This window comes from Rhipicephalus sanguineus, chromosome 8, assembly GCF_013339695.2.
Source record: "Rhipicephalus sanguineus isolate Rsan-2018 chromosome 8, BIME_Rsan_1.4, whole genome shotgun sequence".
In the NCBI taxonomy this organism is placed as follows: domain Eukaryota; kingdom Metazoa; phylum Arthropoda; class Arachnida; order Ixodida; family Ixodidae; genus Rhipicephalus; species Rhipicephalus sanguineus.
Genome location: NC_051183.1, coordinates 34,807,738 through 34,826,090, shown reverse-complemented (window position 1 = coordinate 34,826,090; position 18,353 = coordinate 34,807,738). Strand labels below are relative to the sequence as shown.

General features: G+C 42.2%; 1 pseudogene; it reads left to right on the top strand.

The window, feature by feature from the left end:
• Positions 1 to 282: 282 nt before the first annotated feature.
• Positions 283 to 18,315, top strand: LOC119401710 (3-oxoacyl-[acyl-carrier-protein] reductase FabG-like; annotated as a pseudogene).
• Positions 18,316 to 18,353: the final 38 nt, after the last annotated feature.

The following is an 18,353-nucleotide window of genomic DNA, read 5'->3' as shown; positions in this document are numbered from 1 at the left end:
CTCGAAATTTCTAAAATCGCCTCGAAGTTTCGGAAGTTCCACAAAAACCACAGAAAGAACAAGAACGAATTGTCACGAAGACCAAGCTTGCTCTGCTGCAAAGCGCACAATGTTAGCTCGTAAATTTATCGCTTTTTGAACATGAGCTCGCTGGCTCTAAAGTCTAGATATTTTTCGGGAAAATCTAGAGGCTGTAAAGTCCCTAGATAGGCTGAACTATACCACCCCACAGATCCCACTCCCCCACTTCAACCCTCCCGCTTCAAAGGGGAGGCTCATAGCATTCATCCATCCATCCATCCATCCATGTTTTGCTCTGCCTGCCAAGTGCTCGTAGACTGTGCACTGCCGCAACGCTTCGCCGGTTCTCTCACGTGTTTACTTTCTGAGTAAGTAATTCGTTTGTACATTTCCTCTAACGCTTGCCAGATTTCGCCGCCGGCAATCTCTGCGTTTTGCCGCTTATTTCTTGCGAAGGAGCGATAACGTCGCGTGCGCAAAGGGGTGACGGCACTCCGCTGCTGACATTGTAAGCGACGCAAAAATGCACAAACACAAAACATGCGTGGCGCCGGTTTTATCAAGGCTAGCGTGGCGTATGCATGGGTGCAGCTGCACCGGCATCACTCTTGCTTGTCACGGAGACCGACATTCCATCTATCCTTCGTAGGGCGGCAGCCTTCCTGGTGTCCACTACAACGCTAGTGAGTTTTGCGAGTGAGTTTACTCATTTTGTAGTACTCCTACGGTAACCACTTGTGATTGACAGTCAGTTTTGCGAGGGTTATTTGGATAGTGACATTGACCTTAAGATGCTGTGCGGTGTCACGGAAAGCCCACGTATTGTTGTAAAAACTGAGTGCGTCTAGTCACTCCCACTTTTAAGGGGCAGCGTCTTGCGTATGTTTTTCTACCCAGCTAACAAAATGGTAACGGTTGGCTTTGACTTTAACCACCTACTTGTTTCGTTTACTTACTGACTAGATTTAGTTGTTCGTGTGAGCCTAGTTCCCTCGTACAGGTGCCACACGATGCACTGCTGATCGAGATTAAGCCCGATCGGAATCGAACTTTTCAACACTGATCGGCACCCCTTTGCAGCTTGCGTAAACAGGCCAATCACGATCAAGATATTCGATCCGGACCGGGTCCTATCGCAATCAAGAGCCCGTGCGACGCTGGCATAAGATTGAAACAGTCGAGGTAGTTGTGTGCAGTGCGAAGTGTCCAGTAATGTTCTGTTAGGTAAACACACTTGACAACAGTACTACATGTAGTGCACTATACATCACTTGGTAGCATCCTATTTCCGTCCTCGCCCGTTGTATTTGTTTGTGTTGCAAATTCGGGTTCAATGTTCGCTCGACACAGCGCAAGATGAAGGAGGTGTTATTGCCTTGTTACTCAAATTGAAAACACAGCACACCTTGTTTGTTTTGGCCGTGATGACATATTTACTAATGAGTGTGCAGGAACGGTAGTGGAGCTTGATATTGTCATGATAAACATTACTCTGTGTTTATTTGCATCAACACAGCACTACATTTTTTGTTGCATTTTAGTTATTTATTTGTTCCTCCTCTACTGTTTAACCTTCAGGTGTCAATAGCCAATAGTACACAGTCACAGTGTGACAAGTAAAATTTTCGTTATTTTTGCCTTCGTTATATTCAACCAGTTATGGTACACTGCTGTTGCTACAGATATGGTGCAATGTCAGTACAGCACAAAGCCTTTATTTTTACTACACCAAGGGCTCACTGCATGTTGTCAGCTTGGGTGGTAAGTTGCAGAGAGCAGAGACTTGAGATGAATTTCGTTTTATGAAACAATATGGCTTGCATTGTATGTCAGTTCAAGGGTTATGGCAGGCTGGCTACTGCTTAATACGCTACTAATACAAGGCCTTGTTACTAACGTGACTGACAAACCATTCGAATATGTGACTTGCAAGAAACCACCATAGTAGCTCAATAGTTACGGCATTACACTTCAGTAATGATTCCTTTCTTTTTGTTGCTTCATTTTATGCGCATTGCAGTGACAGATCTTGTTGCCATCATTAGTCTATACATAACTATTGACACTGCTATCGAATCAGGCCAGCACACTGCTTTTGCAAGAACGCAGGAAAGGAAGGCTTTATCTAAAACGTGTTGCCACGCGCCCTTATTTCTTTATTTTGATGTGATTGGGTTTTGCCCACAGAAGCTGCAAGCACCGCTTGGCACAGACCATGCAGCAATGTTTGGGAAGCTTCGCGATTGTTTCAAATTGTTCAGTTAAAATTACGCACAGGATGCAACTAGTCAAATTTATTTGGAAGCTTGCACGAGCGCTAGCGATAATGCTGGAAGGTTCGATCACTAATGTATAAAAGACTACGCATTCAGCTGACGATCAAATTACCAAAGGCCGACGACTGCAATCGCTGTTATCAGCGTACTGCGTGTATTGCTTGTACTTATCATTGCCCGGGCACAAGTTTGCCCCCATAAAAGCATTTCATCTTTACCGGCCGTGTTTGCTTTCTTCACTGCCTATTCAGGGACACTGATGCTTACATTTCAATAATGTCACACAAAACTGCATAACCAGGGATGCCAGAGAATAAATTGTTTTTTCACCATTGAAATGTAGAATAATTTTTATGAAGGGGTTTAGGTTCTTTTGCTCAGTTTCACATTGTTAATTAAAAAAAAGGAGACGACTTCCTGCGCCTGGGAGCCGAACATCAACCTACATTATGCGCGTCTATTAAGTTGAGTTAGAAAAATGGCTCTCCGCCAACCAACTCGCTTTGCATGCGTATGTACTTGTAATATGAGGGAACATGATTCCTGGTCATAGCTATAACTCTGCGTTTGCGTTTTCTTTTTTTTTTTTTCTGTAATCTAACGTCGGTTCCAATGTGGTAGTTTAGCACCTGAGGTGTTGTGCTGCAAAGCTTGAAGATGCGGTCTCATTTCCTAGCCACAGCAGCCACGTTTTGATGGTGGCAAAGTACAAAAACACCCGTTTGCTTGGATATAGGTGCACTTTGTGAACCATGGTTTGTTTGAGTAAATTTAGCCTCCCCCACTATGGGATTCCTCAATATCGTGTCACAGTTTTGGCACATGAAGCTTCAGAATTTCATAAATTTCCATTTGTTTTCTTTGGCTTTATTTGGCCTTTACCTCAGCTTGTCGATTGACCTTTTCACTAGGAACAGTCACCCCAATGTCATTGGCTCACAGTTTGAATCAAACTGAAAATTCTCGCGATTTTGATCTCGACCAGAGCAGTCACATTTCAATGAAAGTGAAATGCTAGATGCCCGTGTACTGTATGCTGTCGGTGCACATTGAAGACCACCAGATGGCCGAAATTTACAGAGCGCTCCACTACAACGTGCCTCATACTCATAAGTGGTTTTGGCATCTAAAACCCTACAAATTATGATTATTATAAGCTGTAAATCCGTTAGCTGCTAAGGCAAATAGCATGGCAAGTACGTTATGCAGAAGCCCATAAAGTGGAGGAAGGTTTAGAGGTGACGGCTCTTTCCAGAGGATACGAAGGGAAGAATTGTAATCAACCCATTCGTAGTGTGCAACTGCCAGACTTTTCTCTGTAGAATAAAAACTGGTTTTGTATTTGTGCACCACCGACGGGTATATTTTTTCCCTGTCACTATAAGCACTGCAGGAAAATTGTTGCGAAATCACACAAAAGTAGAACTCGATGGCATGTTGCTTGTGCTTTTGCCACCACTCTTTCAGGGACAATTGAAAGTTTGTAGTTCCTTGTGCGCACCTTCTTTAAATGCTGAAAACAAAAAATGTGCACTTAGAGGAGCCCATGAACCACACCACGGGCTTTACGAGAAAAACACATTGGTCAGAAACATGGAGCTGCGAACTTTGCAGCCAAGTTTTGTAGTTGTGCTCAATGTGTTTAGCTCACAAGTGGTACACAAATTTGAAACACCCGTCTTTTCAACGAGAGCGATGGGCGAGCTGGCCATTGGAGGTTTAGTCTCCGCAGTATGTTTCATTTGGGGCGTTCCTTCCTACTGCTACTGTTTCTCCCCTTCTGTCACCGTGTGGGATTCCGTAGAACTCATTTGGAAAAATACTGCTGCTGTGTACTGTATTTATATGGTTATTATTTACAGAATACCTTTGCTGCCTTGGAGGCATTATTGCAAGGGAGACAGTTTGAGAATGTGTTAAATAGTTGACAGTAATAAGCAATAAAGTACACAAGACTTAGTTAACGTCATAGTAAAACAAATAAGTTAACGTTATCACAGTCCACAGAAATCTCAAACAAACTTGTCAATAATACATTCTCACAAACACAGCCTGGAATTGAAATTGTGATTATCCGTCACTGAAACACATTTTTCTGGTCACGAGTTCCAGTCTCTCACAGTTTGTGAAATGAAGGATTTGGCATACAGCTTGTATTACAAATGTATTCATGCACCTTCTTTGAGTGGCCATAGCACGAGTTCTTTTCCATAAATAACAGTTTTGAGAATGTGCTTTGTGTTATATTTGTAACCAAACTACAAATGTAATGCCTTTTTTTTTTCTTTCTTTTGATGCATCAATTACACCTGCGTAGCAGGGGTTGTGGAGTGTATTATGAATGCATGGGAGGCACTGCGTCATGTCGCGTGCTGCCTGTCAGAGCGATTGATGGCAAATGAGACACCATTGTGTTCGTGTACACCGAGATGGCATTGAGCAACGATGATGAACAGAGAAGAGTACTCGCATTTGTTAGCCAGGGTCTGGCAGGATCCCATCTGGTCAGGGATAAACATAGTGACTGACTTAAGGTAACTTGTTCTTTTGCTAGTCGGTTAATACTTGAGGGAGTCACCGTAGTGTGAAATTAAACAAACCAAAAATAGACAGTACCAGATATCACGTGTGCTCGTGGTGTCAAGTAATGTCTCTCGTTTTGTGTTTAATTTTGCGCTACAGTGACTTCCTCAAATAGTGAACGACAACAGGAGACAAAGTGATTGGGATCATGGATCCTGGCCAGGAACTGAAACGTCTTTAAAATTGTGTTTTTACTTTTGTTGGCATATTCTGTTGCTATTGAGTACTTGGATCCACTCTGAATTTTTCTGGGTGCCATCTCCTTTCTTTTGCAATCTACCCTATGATTGCCCTGAAAAGCCTTGAGCTCACACTATAATGACAATACAATCTTTTTCTTAAGGATACATACTTTGCCTTCATATTATATTCACTATTATATAAACATGTAAGTTTGGTAGATTTGTTGACTCACTTACCTGGGAAATTTCTGGTAGACGAACATCTGCGTTTCGAACTTTGATCATAATTGCACCTTTTTTAGAGAAATCGAGTGCCTGCTCACGTTTCACCACATCTGCCCAGTATGAATGAAGTACAGTGCTGTAGGCGAGACACCATTCCAGTTGGGTGGCCCTGCCTGATAATTCGAAAGGCGTAACATCTTTCTTGTTAACAGCTCTTTTCTTAAGAATTCTTTTGGTGATATATTTCACAGAGCACTTGTCTTGAAGCATTTGTGAGACTTCGATAGGAAGTGGTTGAGAGCCCGTTTATGTGGCATTGCATTCTTTTGACAACAGCTCTGTTTTTCTCTTTGTTGTTTTTTTAAGTGCACTTGTTGAATGTTACAGCATTGTGACATTTACCCTAGCCTTAAGCTTTGGTCACTCATACTCCTGCTTTGTTCCGCAGGTGCGCTCCTAAAAAGAAATGCCACCCGAAGCAATCATCAACCTGTCTGGCAAGGTAGCCATCATAACGGGTAAGCAATGACCGCACAGCGAGCTTGCCGCAGCACCAGAGTGGCTATAAATTGGGGGCAATGGGGTTTATGTTCAGAGTTTCAAACATAAATCAAATACTTGACTTCCAAATAACATTTTGGATTTCTGTTTTGTTGGGTATCCTATATCTTGACGAAACATAATCAGGTCTTACCATTAAAGACACTGATCTGTATCCTCTTCAGAAAATATGGATGCGTTTGTGTAAGGATTTGATTTTGCTAGTTCTGACCAATAACGGCAAAGAAAAGGCTACAGGAATTGTGCTCTGCACGAATTTAATTCACTTGCAATGTGTTGTGTATTCTTAAGGATGGTTCACTATAGTAGTGACACTACATTTTTTTGAAGCTCAATGGGCTGCCAACAGCGGCATTGGCAAAAGAGCTTTTTTAATTTCTCGTAATGGTTGCAGCCATAGACTAAAACATTCAATTCTTTTCCTCCAAAAAGGCAATGCAATCGATTGCACAATCAATAGGTATTTAATTGCTCTGTAATTATCATGGCTCAGGGAATATGTTCAGTACTCACAGATTGAAACGCGGGTTTTTTTTGTTTTTTTTTTTTGTTTTTTTGTATAACGACTGCGATGAGCAATTGCCCGTGATAACCATGTTGCTGCAAACCTGGCCACTAAAGGTTATGTTGGATCTGATGTGAGTGATTGAGTCAAAATTACGTCGAAATGACACAAACTCTAAATGCTGGAAATGAAAGTATGTACATTACTTAGCCCTAAATTCTCACGTTTCAATCCTTGAGTATTGTACAAAACCATATACTATCATTTTAACCTATCACAGTCAAGTGCCCGCTGCCCTAATTGGAAATTTGATGCATTAATCAAGAGTCCCTCTTAATTCAGGCCTGTAGGAGATATGGTCAGCCATTCCTAGTGGCTATTATAAACCACGCTTACCATTTTTCACCTTGTGTATTTTTTATCTGAAAAACATAACTGGACACAATGGGAACGCACATTGTTATGCAACCAGGAATTGCTGCAGCATCTCACTTTTGTCTGTTCTTCATACTTTTCCGTTAGTCATACTTACTTTGAAGTACCAGTGTGTGTAGTCAAGGAAATAAGCGAAACTTTTTTTTGCCTTCTATTATTCCATTTTATATTCAATGTCTACGCATATGAAACATCTTTTTCTAGGATAAGTGTGTTTTTTTTTTTTTATGGCCACAATAACTTGGGAACGGAAAACAGCACAAAACACAGAACAAGAGGGGCAGCCAGAGCACTGTGTTTCCCTTGTTCTTTCATGTGCTGTTAACTCGTCTTGTTTTAGTTCTAAATAATGTGTACCAATTAGCCCAGAAGCAAGCTCTCGTTAAGTTATTTTATTTGGCAATACTGCCAATGCATTTTGGTGGCCAACGTAGGAGTGGTACATACAAAGGAAAAAGGGTGCTTTCAAAAGGCAAACATAAACACTTATATCAAGTTAAACTTGGCAGTAGTTAGCTATCTGGTGAAGACGCTTATGTTGTGACTGCGCTGGGCAGCATCACTATCAAAATAACACGAAACAAGCAAGAAAAAAACGGGGGCCTGTGAAATGTAAGAGTGGTTCATGATTTCAATAGGCATCAGTTGGATTACCCTTTGTAAAAATGTAAGTTGTGCATTTTGCTTGTAGTGATAGGAAGCAAACTTTGTGTTAACATTAGGTACAGCGCGCATTTAAGCGTGCATGTGACATCGTGTGGACACATGGCACGTTTTACGGAGATACAGATCTTAGGACGAAGCAAAAACAAGGTAGCCCGTGAAATTTTGGAAGCTCTTTACATAAAGAGGGGTAGTGAGTTATCTGGAAAGTGCTTTTTATTATGTTTTGCAAGTGAAAGCACACGTACGTTGCGCATGTGTTTACAAAAAGTAGATTGTAGATAGATATGCCTGTCATCTTTATGAAACATATAGTTGAACGTGAGCGCCCATCGTGTCTATGTGCTCTTGCGTGGTCTTGTTTTTGGCGCCCAAGTTTACTATTTAAACTATGGACAAGCAACAGCTGATGAAAACGATTCCACAAAGTCCACGTTTGCAGCTTCCTTTAAAGGGCCCCTAAACCACCCAGAGGTCGAAATTTAGTTGTGGTGTGACAGCTGTGCACAAGTCTGCAACGAACGCATAGCCGTGAGAATTTTTTGAAACGGTGCCGTAATAGCGGAGTTACACACGTTTGTTGATCGAAACACTGTGATCGCTCGTTTCACTTTCACTCGTCTGCTGGTCTCCTCTCCCAAAGCCCCCTTGCCCTCCTCACCGAGTGTCCCTCCCAATCTAATGTGACATACCGTCATCGCTGACACGCTCTTCAAAACGGCAGGCACTTCCATTTGCTGCGACTCTGTGAACTCCGTGCTTCTCGGCTAACCGAGAAGCACGGTTGCCGTGCTCGTACGAATTGTGCCGGTATGGACCCTGTGTTGCGCGCACGCCTTCAAAGGATCGCCAACATGATGGACCCATACGATGACACGTGTCGCATCTTTTCGTTTTTCCAGTTGGCGCTTTTGTAGCCAAGCACTGATGCATGAAATCCATCGCAAAACACTGTTGGATTCAGTCCGTGCATCTTATCAGACCGCAAGGCGTGACTGTGGTGTTACGCTAGCGATTTTGCAGTTGCGTTAAGGCCACAGTTGCCAGTTGGTAAGCGCGCACACGCGGGCAACACAACGAAGAGCGCGGGCAGCTGCTTGCAGACTAACCGGAAGTCGTAGGTTCTTGTTCGACCAATCGCAGCATTGCCTGCATACCGCATCACAGATTCAACATGCTGACGTCACCCACGTCACTAGGCAGACCAGAAGGGCCCGGAGAGGAGAAAAAATTGTTTCTTGGAATTTGTGGCGTGCCTGCAGGGCTTGTAGCGCTGCCACGTGTGGCATCATTGATCGTGGCGGCATTCTGCACACAATGCGCTTGTTTACTTGAAATGTTTGAAAAAATATCGGAGTTGGTTTAGGGGCCCTTTAAAAGCGCGTTCCAGTCCCTTATGTTTCTTGGAAAATGCAAGCATCTCATCGCAGGAGTGTTACCTTCACTCCGGAACCATGTCCCCAAGTGGTGTTTGGTTCCAGGGAGGTTAAGGAGCTCAGGGTCGGATCATCTTGCTGCAGCACACCTGTGCGATACATTGCCGTGTCTCGTGTGTTGATCATTATGAACGGGAAAGGTGTTGTATCGCTGCAGGTGCATCTTCGGGCATTGGCTGGAGTACGGCCAAGCTGTTTGCGAAGCTCGGAGCCCGGTTATCCCTAAACGGCCGGAAAGAGGACAAGCTCAAGCTCGTCGCAGAGGCGTGCCAGCAGTACATGCCGAAAGACGCCAAAGTACACACTCCGCATCTTTGCTGCCGAATTTATCAACTTTCACTGTCTTGAGAGACACTAAATAGAAAAGCGATCATTCTCATATTAGAGAATTACTCTTTCCCGATGCTAAAATTGCCACGCTTGCCACGAGAAGAAGCTTGGTAAGCGAGAAAACTCGCAAAAAGAAAATGGGGGTGGCGACGCCACCTTGCGATTCCCGCACCAAACACCGTGACATAGATTTTGGCGGTGTCTACTAGGTCCTGTGTAGTTCCTAATCGGTAAAAATGAAGTAGACCATGCTCTCAATGGGCCATAGATTTAACATACCAAGTTTCAGGAAGTTTCAACGAGCAGATGTCGTCAGAATACGAAAACACTTCGGAAGCCGTGACGTCACGCGTGGAGATTTCAGTACGAAATATCAAAATGAAACTTTGACCTCGATTTTCTCCTCTATTAATACACCTATGATGGTGAAATTAACACTAGAGTTCTGAGAGCATAATTTATCACTCTAAACCGATTGTTTGTTTCCCTTAGTGTCCCTTTAAACGGACACTAGTGTGAAAGAGTAAACGAGTTTGTACTGATAAATTATTCATTTAGAAGTATACTGCCACTGATTTAGCAATGATAGATTCATTAATAAATGGGAAATGAAGGTCAGAGTATCAAACTTCAGCACCTAAATATCAGTGACATCAAAGACTTTTGTACACTAATTTTTTGCATTTTGGCCATATCGTCTCAACCAAATTTCCCAAAACTTGTTATGTTAAATGTCTGGACTCCTTCGAATGCAATCTAAACCATTCTTTACCTATAAATATACAAATGTAGGCTTTAGTAAATGCCACCAAAATTTCTAACTTCACGGTGAGTTGCTGCAGGAACCTGAAAGTGGCATCGCCGCCCGTATTTCCTTTTTGCACATTTTCTCACTTACCAAGCATCTTCTCTGGGCAAAGATGGCATTTCTTGTACTGCATTGTGATAATGTGACTTAATAATAAGCAAAAAAGTGTTTTCATCTTTAGTGTTCCTTAAATGTCTTTCTTTTGGGGAGGGGGGGGGGGTTTACAATATACCAGATGTTTCAGATAACACAGGAACAAACTATTAAACACAGATTTTTCCAGAATAAAGGAACTTTGATAATGTGATTTAATAATAACCGAAAAAGTGTTTTCATCTTTAGTGTGCCTTTAAATGTCTTTCTTTTGGGGATGGGGGGTGTTTTTACAATATACCAGATGTTTCAGATAACACGGGAACAAATTATTAAACACAAATTTTTCTAGAATAAAGGAAATTTGTTCAAAAGTAACACTTTCATGTGTGGTAAATGTCTATAAATGTGCCAATCATTTTGTTGATAACTCAATGAACTTTCTAATTATTTACTCTACACCACATCATTAACATTTTTTGTTTGTAGCCTTTTTGTTGACAATGTACTTCCACATGGAATTAAATCCAAGTGGTGCAAATTTTGAGATATGTGTTGTGCCTCGCAAACTCAGACTACAATTCATGAATTGCAGTATGTGCTGTAAATTCACAAATTTTTAAAGTTAGATTGCATTCCATAATCAGTACGTGAAGTAAGCGTATTTAAAGAGTTTACGGCTGGCTTTTACAAGGCCACTCCTCCAGCTTATGCTGGGGCTGTGCTGCATATTCTGCACAGGCATAGCAATTCTTATTGCCCTAGGAAAAGAACATTTCTAACTGACATGTTGTTTTAAACACCATTATCCAATCGTTTCGAAATATCCTCGCTAAATTTTCCATTAACACTGTATTCACTAGGAAAGTTTATTGAAGTTAGCCAGTGCAGCTTGTTGATGGAGAAACTACTCTTTATTAGCACATCTAACCACCCTGAATCTGCTGAGATGTAATTTGCATGAATACATTAATTCTTTATTTTTGTGACATTCAGTTGACTTAGTTGGCATGAGGGACTGTGAATTCATTACCGAGTTATTATTGATATGCACAAAAAAAAATTTTTTTTTTTTCAGATTCTTCAAACTCCTGGCGACTTGAGAGACACTCAGCTAGCGGAAACTCTCGTTGAATCGACGAGTAAAAAGTTTGGTAAAATTGACATTCTGGTACGTCCCCAATTGATACTTTTTCTTTTCTTCTACCCGAGAAATGTAGTTGAAACTCAATATAGTGCACTAATATAACTAACTATTGAGTATATTCATGTAAATGTAAAATTTTCCTCACCTATGCTGGCATGTTGCAGATCCATACTTCTAACAAAGCCAGTTCAGCCACCACGTAACTCATTATTTACGATATCAGACACTTGTAATATCTCTTTGGAAATCTGTGGAGTTTTTAGATAAGCGTCAAATAGGCATATTTTGTGTCGCGATCTCCTTCGAGTTTGAAGGTTTAGGTTCAGTTGGGGAACCAGATGTATTGAGGATATTTTTGTTTGCAAATTTATTGCGCTTCCCACAAACATTTGTGAGATTCTGGTGTTATCAACTTGTGTGCTGTTCTTTCATTTTTACAGGTCAACTGTGCTGGCATAATCGCAAACGGGAGCATCGAAAACTCTTCTCTCGAACAGTACGACGAAATGTTTGCCATTAACGTTAGGTATGTCTCTCCAAATTTATCACTACTTTACTGCCTTCTGTGTCTCATTTTATTGCGATAGCAGTTATACGGACACTCTTGGTGGATTTTCACCATTGCTGTCATGTCCCGCATATGTGTGCATATCCATATAGTATACATAGAACTCACGAAGAAAAATATGTAGTCTTAAAGAAAATCTTTCTGAAGCGCGCAACCTGGGATTCCAACCCGCAACTCCTCGCTCGATGGCGCAACGCATCAAAGCACTCAGCCATAAACGCATGCATACACTCCAGCCTACTAACGGCGAGCTATTTACATACACCATTTACCATTGGGGGTATGCACATCTTGGAGGGGCTTCAAGATGGCAGAGGCTTGTTCACTGTCCCCCACAAGATGGCGCAAAGGGCCAAAAGGAGCGATTGAAAGGGCTTCGCCTTGCCGTCTTTCCTCCTACCGCATGGATATAGGAGCTGGAGGGCATCCGTGCTTTGACATACAGGGCGTGGTAGCCTGTACTTACGTGCTTATCTCTAGAGGATAGCTTTATACGTGCTGTGCTCCCATTGCACAGCTTGCATTAAAGCCTTAGAAAGCATGAAGGTCACTTCGCTCACTGCACGTTTGCTAAGAGAGTGAGCTGGTAACCTTTCTTCGTATAATATTTCAATTTATTGCTATTGCGTTCGTTGCTTCACCCTTGCAGCAAAACTGTGATTTTTTTCCACATACCTGACAACCCCTAGCTGAAGAGTAGAAACACTCTGCTGTAATGTGGGACTCTTGAATGTTTTAGCATCTCTTTAACCCCTTTCATGTTGTGGACAAGTTGGGTTCGGTAGCCCATTTCCAGCAAAAAGAACTACTGAGGAGAAACTCAGCTCGTCGACGATACTTTTCATTTTATGGCAATGTCATATACAAGCTGGTTTCATTTCTGTTTGTTGTGCTTCAAGTAAATGGCATCACACAACTCACGGGGCACCCTAGGAGGGTAAAAAGAAATATTGCCAGAACGGAAGCTCCCACGACCTCTTACACGCCAGCGCTCGCTGAAACTTTACCTTTGAAATAGATTTTTCGGTGGGTGCCCGCTTACAGATCAAGCGCTTTTGCTTTGCTAATGTACAGTGTTCACGGATTGAAGCATGATAGTTTTGGGCTAAGTAATGCACATACTTTCGTCTCCACCGTCTTCAGTTCGTGTAATATCAGTGTAATTTCACTTGAACACTCATATCCTAGCCATCATTACCTTTCGTGGCCAGATTAGTAGCAACATGATGCAGTTCTCTCGAACAGTTCTGTATAGAGTCTTTATGCTTAAAGTTTTGATGTCGCATTTGAGTTCTTGGACACTGTGTATGCTAACTAATTATAAAATAAGAGATTGTTCTTGCTAACAAAAGCTATAGTACCACTATACCTGGTGACGACCTAAGAAAACGTGAGCTCCGCCCACAGACAGTCATGCTAGCTCGTTTTCACTCGGTCTGCAAGTACTTTTCCTTGGCCAATGTTAGTACTCTGCTTATTAAAAGTTGAAGGTTCGTCATTACTACCTAGAACATTACATTAAACTGAGCACCAATGTCGGAATCCCTGACGAAATTTACCAGGACGTTCCAGTTCGTCGTTACTACCTAAAACGTTACATTTAACTGAGCACTGATGTCAGAATTCCCGATGAAATTTACCAGTAAGTTAAAGTTTCTGACTGAAAACAAGAGACACCGATGTGGGTCTGCATGGGAAAGTCAGCTATCTGAAACGCTCGAGAAGTGCTTGATGTCACGAAAATGTGCAAGAGCTATTGGACAGAGCTCTTATGCAAATTCTGTAGGGAGGAAAAGAAGTGGCTGTGGGCAGATCTGACACTTTTTCTTAGGTTGTATCCAAGTACACTCAAACCTCATTATAACAGTTACATATTAAACGAAAATAACTTGTTTATATCTGAAAAATCGTTATAAACATATATTCCTAACACTGTATGTATCACAAGACTATTCTTCATTTACTTCGTTATAACCGATATTTCGTTATATCCGTGTTCATTATATCAATGTTTCAGTGTATAGCTGAGTGCTGATTACATGAGCTCTACTGAAAATCGTCTAGACATTCATTCTTGACTCGAAGGCAACTATACGCCTACCAAGGGCAATGCATTTGTCACTCGTCTCAAAAACATTGATTCGCTTCTCTGCAGGTCTGTGTTCCACTTAATGTCACTGGCTGTGCCACATCTGATCCTCAGCAAAGGGAACGTTGTCAACGTGTCTAGTGTCACTGGCATCAGATCGGTATGCTCCAGTTCGTTCCTTCATTGTAATGCTGAAGCGTACTTCATCATTAAATGGATCGTTCAACAGTCTATACACATGAGGGATCATTAGAGGTGGCGTAGAGGGCTTCTAAATGTGTTCTACAAACATTCAGTCAATCTAATACTCTAGATTAACCTTGGAAACCTTCAACTGCTTGCTTGATTGCATGAGAGGACTTGACAAAAAAAAAATGCAGTTGGAAAGATGACATTCCGCACGCCAGAGCTCCCTTGACGTTCAGAATGATTTGGCAGAGGCTGTCTCTGCAATCTTGGAATGCTCAGCACTTCTCTGTCTCAAATGCTTCATCATAAGCCCTGAGATGACAATGCACAAATTTCACAAAAATTTGCCAGGATTATTGTGCAGTAGACACCAGGTATGTGCCATTGTTGCCAAGCGTACAGACACTTTTGGGGGTTCTAAGTATTATGATTGCATATTCTAATCCATAGTGAGTTAAAACTTCGCTCTCAAACTCTTGCCAAGTGATAATGTGCACATTCATATTTAAAGGCAGAAGTTCGGGCAGTGCGTAGTTAAAACAATTTGTCGGTTGACTTGGAAAGTGCCACAAGCTGCGTCTGCTTATAATAACTCGAGCTTGCCTTCTGGCATTGTCATAGGCGAGCTTACATCCAAAATTTGCATGCAACATTGAACATTGATGGGCAAGTCTTGAGCAAACTCCCTCAAAGATGGGCACAGTGCCTTTTGCAGTGTACTTGGTTTCCTTCTTCCTTTATTTTAAAGGCTGTCTTTCTGGGCTTCTTCCATTGACATTCTGCAACAGGTTACAGTGTCACATTTGTGACAAAAAATATGTATTGCAGTCTAATAGCATCTCAAAGTACTCGCTGTCATGAGAGAGGAGTGTGAAAAACCAGCACTCGTTAGCTCTGTTTAATGTTTGCTAGTATTGGCTAACTATTGGCAAATATCTTCGAGTGCTGCTAAATTTATTTATTCATGTTACCTTAAAGGCCCCCACGGGGAGGGGGCCTTTAAGGTTATGGGGGGGGGGGGGACAGTCATTAGTAAACATGATACATTTTAAGAAGGCCAACAACAATATAAAGTGCCACAGTTAAAAAAAACATCAATTTAAGCATGAGGCACAACAGAAAAAGAAGAGAACAAAAGAACAACAAAATGTTACTACAAGTTTTCAGCACAGTGAAGTAGATCCTGGAATATTTTTATGTCTGTTTCTGTTGCAATGTCTGACGGCAAGTTATTCCAATGAACGATCGTGTTAGGAACAAACGAGTTTGCATGAGACAACGAATGACACTTCGTGCATTTAACTTTGAAGGAATGATCGGATTGAGGAGTTATCGTAAATGCTAAAATCTGCCGAACTTAGCTCTCAGCTGTATCTTCATTCAGTCTCAAATTAACGATTGAGTTGCCTACTTTTTTTTTTCAGTTCCCAAATGTGCTGACCTACTGCATGTCCAAAAGTGCCGTTGATCAGCTAACCCATTGTTCGGCCCTAGGTAAGTTCAATTTCCTTTTCTGCAAGGTTGATCATTCACCCACACTGTTGAACAGTCTGTGCCTTTCAGTTGTGCAGTCTGGTTTGTTGAATGTTGCATAACCCTTGTGACACACAAATTGTGATGGACTCTCTACAAATGCGTGAAATTTACATAATATAATGCCAAGGTTGAGACGAAATTTTAAAACAAGTGAAAGTGTTTGAATAAAGTATAGTGTAACTTACAGCAGTTAATTGTAATTACAATATAAGTAATTATCTAATTATTGCACAGTCAGTGATGCTATATTTCTTCATAAACTGAATTCAACAACCTACTCAAATTACGTGTGATAGTTATCTGCTTACAGCGAGCATTCCTAAAGAGGTAAAATAAAATATTTTAAAATTTCTGCTGAAGCGTCCAACGTCTCATTAAACACAGTACTGTATATAACAAAACAACTTGTCTCTAGTTGAATGCCTCTACAGAGTGCTAAGAAAATAAGATAGGTTTTCACTTACACCTTCTGGAAAGGCCAGAATGTATAGTAAACAGGCTCCAACTTTTTTTCTTAAACCTCCCAAATGAGCTCGCTAATTCATACAGGAGACCACAGCAATCATATTTTGCGAATATCGAAGTGCTGCTCAGACTCCATTTCGAAAAACAATTCCCGGCGCCCCTTTCCTGTGCCTTTCCAGTCCTCTTTGCCCTCAAAAGTGATGTAACGCTGCCCGTAGGCAATGCTGCGTAGCAATGAATTCGTCGGTTGGTCCTCTGCTCTACAAAACGGCGCCTTGGCCCTGCAGTGTTGGGAATTTTGGCCGTGCAGTTGTCGTTCATGTCACGTGTTTATACTGCCAGTGCCTCGCGTCGCGCCTCTCTGACATGAGCGACACGTGGAGGAAGCCTTGCTCAGTCGTTGGCTGCGCACGAATGGTGTAATCACTGATGTCATGTTACGTTGCTGACGTAGACGTAGTCTTGACAATGGGCTATGCCTACCCCTCTGTGCAGCAGAGAAGGTCAGCGAGGCCGAGCGAGACTCAAACCAGCGGAAATGGTTGTTTTATCTCGTGTAACTTATTCACAAAATTATTGCGGCAGCATGTTCACATCATGCAACTGTGAAGTTATCGCATCACAAATTTTGGACCACGGGGTTGTTTACTGGCCCTTTAAGAACACTGCACCTTTCGACTCCACACTGAGTGTTGTTAACATAGGAATGGTGGTGCTGCACTACATGTATATTCAATGGTGGCTTACCTCTTTCAACAGAGCTGGCGAGCAAGCAAGTGAGGGTGAATGCTGTAAAGTGAGTTTTCCTGCACTTTTTGTCCTTGGTGCATTTTATGTTGCTTTGAAAGGTCTGTTGATGGGAGTGCATGTGTGCATGAACCACCTTTGTGTATATGGTCACAGTGCAACAAGGACTATGTGAAGTGACTGTTTTTATCTGCTTTTCATAGCGTTCTCTTGTGAACATGGTGGCATCGCGTCACAGACCTCTTTTAGGCGTGTTGTATTACTTGGATGACTCGGGCTCGAAGCTGTCAATATAGACTGCCTGTGATGCTGGCCGAAATTGGGGCAGTCATGGCCAAGCTTAACATTGTGTACTCTTCCTTCCAGCCCCGGCGTAGTGCTCACGGAGCTACAGAGGCGTGGAGGCATGACTGAAGAGTCCTATGCCGCGGTGAGTTGCGAGTTGGGTTGAGCGCTATGTGGCAGGATGCACGTAACCACAGAATCTAATCAAACAGGTGAGGTCGAATGGGAATACTATGCGCAAATTTGGAAGTGATTGATGCAACAACACGAGATGAAGCATCCTTTAAAAGACATTGCTCCTACAGTGGACGAAACAGTAGGCAATAGGCAGGCAATGATGGTGATGGATGCACATTGTCAAGAATAAAACGGCAAACAGTGGATCTGAGTGGAGAAATACCCTTTTCATTGTTTCCAATACCATCATCATATCTTTCTCCGCTGCCGCGCAGGAGCAGTACTACAATAAGACGGCGACTTGGACGAGTTGGTATCAGTTCATACTGCAGTGTAACAGTAAAACTGATAGTTGGGCATGCTGGTTCATAATTATACTGAAATTTCAGCATGCACAAAAGGCAAGGACACAGTGTAGGGAACAAATGGGTCGCTTAGGGTTCCCTAAGTGCTGGTTTGTCCCCTACGCTGTATCCTCATCTTTAGAGGCACTGAAATTTTGCGATGAATTCAGTGTAACAGTGCAGTGTGCGTTGTTCTTCACCATTCAGTCCGTTTGTTTTATTGCGGTACGTTGTTACACTGAAGTATCAGCATAAACTAATAAAGCGCATTTGCTTTATCTTTCATCCCTTTCTTAGTTCCTGGAACACTCGAAGACGACTCATCCGTTAGGCCGAGTTGGGAACCCCGACGAAGTAGCCAAAGCCATTGCGTTTTCTGGCATCGGACGCCGCTTCGTTCATCACAGGAGTCACGCTACCAGTGGATGGTGGCCGGCACACAACTTGCGCTCGATAACGCTCCTCTTTGTGAACATACCAGAGGCTGGCTTTCCTCCTTCCTCGACTGTGATTGCCGTGGGAAAACCACTACTGTTGCTACAAGGGGCATCTGTGGACACATTTCCAAGCCGTTTGTTCTCCTAGTTTGTTGTTTCGCTTATTTAAGTGCTCCGCTTAATTCAAATGAATATATGTAGTTCGCAAACATGTGCGTTGGGTTCTTTCCTTGACAACCTGGAAACAGTTG